The 8,745-nt window shown below is 47.4% G+C and overlaps 1 long non-coding RNA gene across 1 annotated transcript; it reads right to left on the bottom strand.

The window, feature by feature from the left end:
• Positions 1-4,368: 4,368 nt before the first annotated feature.
• Positions 4,369-7,299, bottom strand: LOC144175923 (uncharacterized). Its single transcript, XR_013323717.1, has 2 exons — positions 7,164-7,299; positions 4,369-5,764 (listed from the first exon to the last, which is right to left on the bottom strand). It is a non-coding gene; the product is annotated as an uncharacterized LOC144175923 (long non-coding RNA).
• Positions 7,300-8,745: the final 1,446 nt, after the last annotated feature.

Here is an 8,745-nt window from a genome sequence, read left to right as displayed (position 1 = left end):
TGAGAGCCAACAATGCGAAAGCGGGGTTAACGTCAGCTCCATGACAGCTCACCCACTCGAGACAAGTGAGGACAGCCAATCATACGACGAGCCCGGCGGACAAGGCAAAGAAATCACGGCAGCAGTGGGCAAACACGTCTGGCAATATCTTCCTTTTCCAGACATGTAAGGAGAAGACCTCGTATGACAGAAGTATTCGTGCACAGTAGCAAGGCGCTGTGCCCTTGGATTTCCCGGTTGCATTTTTGTTTTCTGTCCAGGTTTATCGTGTTTCTCAATATCAATAGGTTCTTTACCCTCCTTGTTTATCGGATTTATGTTTCGGGGAGGCCATTAAGAGGTATTTTGTTTATTTTGTTTGTTCTTTTCGATTTAGCGGTTATCAGCAGCCATCAATCTTAGTCATCCCCTTTAATAGAACTTGCCTTTTAGGCCACCAGTTCCATTCTCGCTAAACTCCTGAAACAACTTCGACGTGAAACAATAAAACAGAAGAAGAAATTGTTGTTATACTTCAAAATACAATGTACTGTTTACCTTTGTGTTTGTAAGCATATTGACTGCCCTATCCCTCTTTGTAGAATTCTTTATTGAGGTTCTTTATGCACACAAGCCAGCAATATTTATCGCCTAGCAGAGTTTGTAAAAGCATTCAGCGCAAAACGTACCACTGGCTGTAACAAGTAATAAACTGTTCAATCTTTCCATTCCAATTCGATTGACTATATTTTATACTAAAAGAGAATGGCCATAAGCAACTGGAATATTTGGGTTGAGATTGCGGTTTCTATATTTGGTTTTCGCACACTTTCAACGCAGCTCGTTACGGCAGTGAGCTGTTTAAATGATCGAATTTAATTTCATGCTTGAGCTACTTTTATTGTTTTTAAGGCGCGTTTTCGCTGTACTGCGGCTTCCACGAATAAGGTGTGGTGCCTAAATCGAAGACAACACAGTAGGGACTGTTGTAGTGTCCAAACAAGGAGAACCCCAGCAGGCCTTCTACATGTCTTTGAGCCCTATTCTTAAATTTATTTTATAATGACGACTTTACTTCTTTAGGCTTGAATATGCAAATTACACCCGCCACGGTGGCTCAGTGGCTAAGGCGTTGCGCTGCTGAGCACGAGGTCGCGGGTTCGATTCCCGGCCGCGGCGGCCGCTTTTCTGATGGAGGCGAAAAGCGAAAACGCCCGTGTGTACGAGATTTCGGCGCACGTTAAAGATCCCCGGGTGGTCAAAATTAATCCGGAGCCCTCCACTACGGCGCGCCTCATCGCCTGCGTTGCGTCGGCGCGTTAAGCCCCACAATCGATCAATATGAAAGTTTATTGCCTCCAACTTCCTGAATTCATGCTGAATTTTTGCGCAGCGTAAGACAAGGACAGATACAACAAGGGACACGAAGACCAGCGCAGACTAACAACTGAAATTTATTTCTTAAACAACACATATATATACACTATCTAACAACCCTTGATCACCGCGCATGAGCAGGTTAGTACACTCTCCATCAAAATGCAAAGCATGATAACTGTACAATCAAACTGACTTGATAAGGCGAACTGCCGCCTCGCAACAATATTATACTATCTTGTATTGGTCAGCAACTGTATTTCTTTTTCTGACAAACCGACTGATGGGTGGCTCACGCATGCTCCCTTGATCGCAGCCACGTGCCACGCTTCTACAATTTCCCTGGTAGTCTGATTAGGGTGACAGAACACAATAGTAGTTTGGTTCAACAAAGGTTCGCACTTGTCTACAGTACATTGCTCACCGTGCTTTGCCAAATGCGTATATGGCCTTCCTTTCAAGCTAGACAAATGTTCCCTAAGCCTAATATTTACACATCTGCCTGTCTGACCGACATAATGCTGCCCGTAAGTGAAAGGAATCTTGTAAACTAAGTTCTTTTTGCATTCTAAAAACCTGGGTTTGTGATTCATCGTGCACTTCCCAGTTTCAGGTCTTTTTCTTCCTTCGTACAATTTATTCACTGCAGGGCACATCCTCGTGCAGCTACATAGCACGGGAGGTAAAAGCGCAGGCTTGTTGGGTGAGCGTATTTGTTGCCCTCCATTGAAGCGTGAGGGGGTGTCCCGATGAGCTGAATGGAACCGTTTGGGGAGTCGTTTTTTAGCACGCGCAGTGCAGGTCAGGACACCCAACCCGACTGGTAATTCCAGTAGGCTTGCTGGGAATCGGTGATTATCCTCCGATCCCCTGGTTGAGTGAGAGCCAAGGTGATGGCTGCCTCTTCTGCTGCCGTAATTTCTTGGGTCCTAGGCGAGGTAAACGCAATGACGTTGGTTCTGGAGGTAGCCGTGATGATGGCGTATTGCTGCCTTCGATGTTTGGAGGCTTCTGTGTAGATAACTGCATGTTGCCAACCGAGGGTGGTGTTTAGCGCTTGGGCCCGTGCCTTTCGGTGACCCTCGTCATGTGAGGGGCGGATATTTCTAAGATATTTCTTAGATATTTCTTAGCTTTAGTCCCTAAGAGTCTGGGAGTACGTCAAGCGGAGTGACATTCTGGGCTGCCCCGCCAATCTGGTGAAGCATGCGGTTACCCACCGCAGTTCTGAGTCGGACCTTCTGGTTAGAAAGATGGCCTTCTAGTAGCACTTCCACCGTGTTTGGAGCCCCGTGCTAAGCAGCCTCTGTGTGGACGCACTCATGAGAAGACCAATGGCCTGCTCGGCGGCCTTTCTAATCATTATATAAAGCATCTCTATGTTTTCCTTGTCGAGAAGAAGACAGGAGGTTGACGTAAGTGACTCTCGAGAGGACAAAAGCGTCAATTAATCGAAAGGTACCGGATTCCTTTAGGCCTCGCTTCTTGGTGGCAACTCGCCTGATCATGTGTATGATTTCATTAATGCTGTTTTTGAGGCGCTGCAAGGAGACGTCACTCTTGGTGTTAGCCTCGAGATGTAGGCCAAGGATCTTGATGCTGGAGCTTGGAGTGGTGGCCTGGCCATCAAGGGGTATTTGCATGTATTCCTTGATCTCGCGTGAGGTCGGACGGCAAGGAGCTGCGATTTTTTACGTGAACTCTGAAGGCCACAGGCTTTAGCACATTGGCGTACTAAAGTGAGATGCCATGCATTGGTATGAGCTTCCTTTAATATTTGTAACTTATAGCACATGAGCAAGGTGCGCACAGGGCCGCTAGACGGGCGTGCGTGGTCGCGTGACGCTTTCACGTGGAATTCAGCGAGAACGCAGGGGTACACCTGTAGATGTGCTTGGTGAGTACACCACCTGTCTTCCCCGTCTTCGCGTGGGCCCGTAGCTAAATCGGTAAGACAACAGGCTCTTGCTTTGTTAGTCTATTAGTTCCAGGTTGTATTCGCGGCGGTGCCAGTAAATTGTTTTATTTGTTCGCTGGGAGTTTTCTGGTGACACCAACGGTCGCGAAAGAACCCTTGGGGGGTAGAGGTAAAAAGCTTTGCTTTAGAAAAAGCTTTGCTTATAAAGATGGTCCGTCCAGAACACTGTCGATTCTGGTGCATGCAGCAATCTGCAAGACAGAGCATAAGAATTTGAAGCGAGTGCATTCCATGCTGCCGCGGGACCCACTGAAGAGCAGCGGACGATGCGATGCCTTTATATGTTTCGGCGTCGTCACAGATGTCGCCCTGTTACTGTTATCGCACCATGCGCACCCACTTTCAGTCCAGCTGATACGGTTGCCAAAAAGTTTCTTCGCCGTGACCCAGCAAGCTATTTCGCCGCACGTGGAACTGACCGCATTCGTTGACCGGCCAAGAGGGTACGCTGCTTGAAAAACATGGTCCGTCCAGAACACTGTAGATTCTGGTGCATGCAGCAATCTGCAAGACAGAGCATAAGAATTTGAAGCGAGTGCATTCCATGCTGCCGCGGGACCCACTGAAGAGCAGCGGACGATGCGATGCCTTTATACGTTTCGGCGTCGTCACAGATGTTGCCTTGTTCATAGAGAAAGAAATACTGGTAAGAGTGGACACTCCCATAGAGCCCTGCGGCCGAATGACTGTACTGTAGTGTAGCGCACCGAGCGGACGGAGAGCCAAACTACTAACCATACTTTCGTACGTTCACTTTCGGTTTCGGTTTCGCGGACACCGATTTTGGCGGGTAGTTTGAAGGACTGGAAAGCGCTGCTCACAGCGACGGGCATCGGTACGGTATTCGGACGCTTTCATGCAATAATTAGTGTTTATTTGAACATATCATTCTCAGGCTTAGTGCCCGTATGCTTTTACAGAAACAAAACCTTTTTCTGAAAACGTGAAATTGCAATTAACAGTACCACTCACACTTGGTTAAGAATTCTGTCGCGTGTTCACATGTTGCCGAGCCACATAAAAGAGACACACCATAAATGAAGAAATATTTATTGCATGGCAGTAAACGGAACAAGTTCAAATTGTCATCATTCTTTGCAACACACATATAATAATAAACAGTGAGTAATACACAACAGAGACAATACACAGTACTGAGAGGAAAATACGTTTCCAGGAATGAAAAAAAATGCACAAGTAAAGGTACCACAACCACACAAAGGATTTTTTCTCCACGGTAATTGAAAATGTAGAAAACCGAGAAACTCAGCCATCCGCAGATTTACTTGTATCTACGACACCCTCAGACGCTGTTCGCTGTTGCAGTCATACTAAAATATCAACCATAACATAATCTAGACACTGGGATACTTGCAACTGTTTACAACCACTATCTCCGCAGATAATCTTCTTAGTCTGGCAATTTCTCCAGTTAGGATGTGAAAGAAGGGAAAAACTTTGGCTTTGATGGCCTCGCTTATTTGATGAACGCTGATGAGATCTATTGCCTCGGGGCAACTTCAAATCAGTAGCAGTAATTGAACAGAAATCCCATTTATGTGGAGATGCACACGCAAAAGGTTAAGAGGAAAAAAATCAACTTCCTATTGGTTCCTTGCAAGGGTGCATTTTCCCAAGAAGCCGGGTTACCTTCCGAAAGCGTTGCCTTCCCAGTAAAGGCAAAGGGCCAGGCAGGGATATTTTAGGTACGTGCACGTAGTCAACCGACAGGTTCCAGGCTCGATTAAGGCACACAAATTCATGCCTTCCGCTGTCAATACGAACAGTCTAATATAAGAAACAGGGAAGCAGTATATGCTTCTCGTGTATGAGACAATGGTGGCACATTACAGAATCCCATAAGCATTTGACAACGTAGGTCCCAACATGGTTCTCTTCATCTAGGCCAGTCCGACAACAGGCAGCACGTATGGTGACAAACGACATTTAGCATGACCTCTTACCCTGGCAGTCTTCATAATGTAAAAGGGTTTTTGTGAATGTACTGTTTTCACAATATTACAACTAGCAGCAACAATAACTTGCGAGTGGAGTTTGGAGACTATACGCTGTTGTTAGTGGTTTTAATGATATGAGGCATGTCAGTGATAAAAAACCGTTTGTTCCTTGAGTCAACGATAGTCTTTTAAGTGGTCACGCCTTATTGAGTGCCGAGACTTGCGTTAGATTTTAGGTGCTAATGGCAAGGTTCAATAGATGGAATACAGTTGCGGTATCCATCAGAAGCATCAATAAGGTAGCAAGAAGCATTGCAGGCAGTCATTAATACAACTGAATAACTCTGGGAGAACAGTTGGCACGGCCACTTTTGTGAGTCCTGTGAGGGCACGATTCATGAAGTGCTTGCACCATGTTTGGTATGAAGAATGCAGCTGGCTGGTTGGCTCTGTCTTGAGGGCACCTGTAGACCTGCACAGGTGATAGGTGATATAGTACACAAACTGCTTGCAATAACAGATGATATGCGAATAGTCTGTAAATTTCACTGCAACTAGTATTCAAGTATTGCCTCCAGTGCATGCCACCTATTTAAAACACAAGTTCTCTTATTCTATTCAGCAATCATGCGGTCAAGCTATTAGCAACACTTAAAATATGGGTCTTTGTAATTTCGCAACACTGGTTAGGCACATTCTTAATGCAATTCACCTATTGTTTGGGTTAACAAGAATGATAACGCTGCTCACATAGCCTGAATCCCTTTGTCTTTTTTTGTAAAATCAGGACGAAGAGTGAGAGCGAGCTGAACGTTAAACAAACCTGTTGCCCCACGGGCTCGCGAAAGAAACGCATCCCGAGAACGGGCACCTGGCGAAAGTATATTTGGGCGCTGTGTGGGCACCATGGCAAGCAGCAGTGAGCGTCGTACTGAGTACTACTGACCGCCAAAGGCCATGCCTTAAAAAGATATGACAAGAAACACACAGTTCCGACTAAATAGGTGCAATCTGCGCAATACGTGTTTAATGAAACTAGCCAAAATATGACCAGAGAAAAAGCAAACGCTTGAAAAAACGGCAAGTGTGGAACAGTTGTATGCAATGCCTGCGATACCGGAATTGATATACGATGTAGAACGAAGACCAAATTTGAAGGTTTCAATGCACTGCGCACTCACCCCGCATCGAGCAAAGCTGTTATCTGCCGACGAAAGAAGCGTTTTTACCGTACCTGGCGCGCCAAAGCGAAGCGACGAGCGCGCGTTATCTGCGTCGGCGAGCGGGTTCGCTTTGTACGCAGGCAGCTTGGTATGCACCCATGTGTAAAACTTACGATGAGTGTAGGGCTGCTGGTTATGCCCAGATAAGTCAAATTAATGCAGATACGGCTACTTCGCCGTGTACGTTAGCCCGGACGGCTTTGCAGCGCATCACGGCCATAATAGCAGTAACAGTTGGCCAAGCTAGCAATGGCTAGCTAGTATAATACAACGCAGCCTGCGGCTCACGTAATTCAGTGCAGCGACAGCGCACAACGCCTGCTTCGCCTACGGACCGCCGGCCGGCCGGCCACTTCGGCAACTCACAGCCGTCGTTTGCGGCACGTAAACGCTACGTGCGACGACGGGCGCGTACCGCTGGCATCCCTCAGCGCTAGATAAAACGGCACAACCAGCCTAAAATACCATTACGTCCAGCTAAAAAATGGTGTCTTACGCCTTTCCGGGGCGTTTCCAAAGCGCTTATCTTAAAGACGCAGCACTAGCTATGCCTGATTCCCTGAGGTTACGCAGTGCTCGCAGCGTTTGCAGTACAAGGAAACGTAAATATGATACGCCACACCAGCACTTTAAAGAAGAAAGTCTCACCTTTCGTTCAGGATGCAAAACCGATGTCGCAAATAAAGCGCTAGGCGTTTCCTTCTCAACAACAGAGGTTAGCACGAGGCTGCAGAAACGCACGTGCAAACGCTGCCGAAAGAGCCAAATGGCGGCTTGCGCTTGCGGCTTGGCGGCTTGGCCAGGCTTGGCGCAAAGAAGCCACAAAAATTTACATTGACAGCCATTCAACTTATTACACAAATAAAAATGTGTAGTCTAATGTGTAACAAAATTTTAAAAGTATAATATTGTGTGTTAGCTTAATTTTAAATATATAGTGTTTTACCACTTGCGCCGAGTGCCGGACGGCGCGCGAGTCACGCCACTCGGCCGCGATAAGCCCGTGTGTCCACTCTTCTAATTTTTTTATTTCTCTATGCCTTGTTACTGTTATCGCACCATGCGCACCCACTTTCAGTCCAGCTGATACGGTTGCCAAAAAGTTTCATCGCCGTGACCCAGCAAGCTATTTCGCCGCACGTGGAACTGACGGCATTCGTTGACCGGCCAAGAGGGTACGCTGCTTGAAAAATATGGTCCGTCCAGAAAACTGTAGATTCTGGTGCATGCAGCAATCTGCAAGACAGAGCATAAGAATTTGAAGCGAGTGCATTCCATGCTGCCGCGGGACCCACTGAAGAGCAGCGGACGATGCGATGCCTTTATACGTTTCGGCGTCGTCACAGATGTCGCCTTGTTACTGTTATCGCACCATGCGCACCCACTTTCAGTCCAGCTGATACGGTTGCCAAAAAGTTTCTTCGCCGTGACCCAGCAAGCTATTTCGCCGCACGTGGAACTGACGGCATTCGTTGACCCGCCAAGAGGGTACGCTGCTTGAAAAAGATGGCCCGTCCAGAACACTGTATATTCTGGTGCATGATGCAATCTGCAAGACAGAGCATAAGAATTTGAAGCGAGTGCATTCCATGCTGCCGCGGGACCCACTGAAGAGCAGCGGACGGTGCGATGCCTTTATACGTTTCGGCGTCGTCACAGATGTCGCCTTGTTACTGTTATCGCACCACGCGCACCCACTTTCAGTCCAGCTGATACGGTTGCCAAAAAGTTTCTTCGCCGTGACCCAGCAAGCTATTTCGCCGCACGTGGAACTGACGGCATTCGTTGACCGGCCAAGAGGGTAGGCTGCTTGGAAAAGATGGTCCGTCCAGAACACTGTAGATTCTGGTGCATGATGCAATCTGCAAGACAGAGCATAAGAATTTGAAGCGAGGGCATTCCATGCTGCCGCGGGACCCACTGAAGAGCAGCGGACGGTGCGATGCCTTTACACGTTTCGGCGTCGTCACAGATGTCGCCTTGTTACTGTTATCGCACCATGCGCACCCACTTTCAGTCCAGCTGATACGGTTGCCAAAAAGTTTATTCGCCGTGACCCAGCAAGCTATTTCGCCACACGTGGAACTGACGGCATTCATTGACCGGCCAAGAGGGTACGCTGCTTGAAAAAGATGGTCCGTCCAGAACACTGTAGATTCTGGTGCATGCAGCAATCTGCAAGACAGCGCATAAAACTTTGAAGCGTGTGCATTCCATCCCCTCCGGGAAT

The sequence above is a fragment of the Haemaphysalis longicornis genome, unplaced genomic scaffold, assembly GCF_048455015.1.
Source record: "Haemaphysalis longicornis isolate Haplotype H1 unplaced genomic scaffold, Haemaphysalis longicornis Haplotype H1 scaffold_3, whole genome shotgun sequence".
Lineage (NCBI taxonomy): Eukaryota > Metazoa > Arthropoda > Arachnida > Ixodida > Ixodidae > Haemaphysalis > Haemaphysalis longicornis.
The sequence above is the reverse complement of the archived record's forward strand: the minus strand, read 5'-3'. Positions and strand labels throughout refer to the sequence as shown.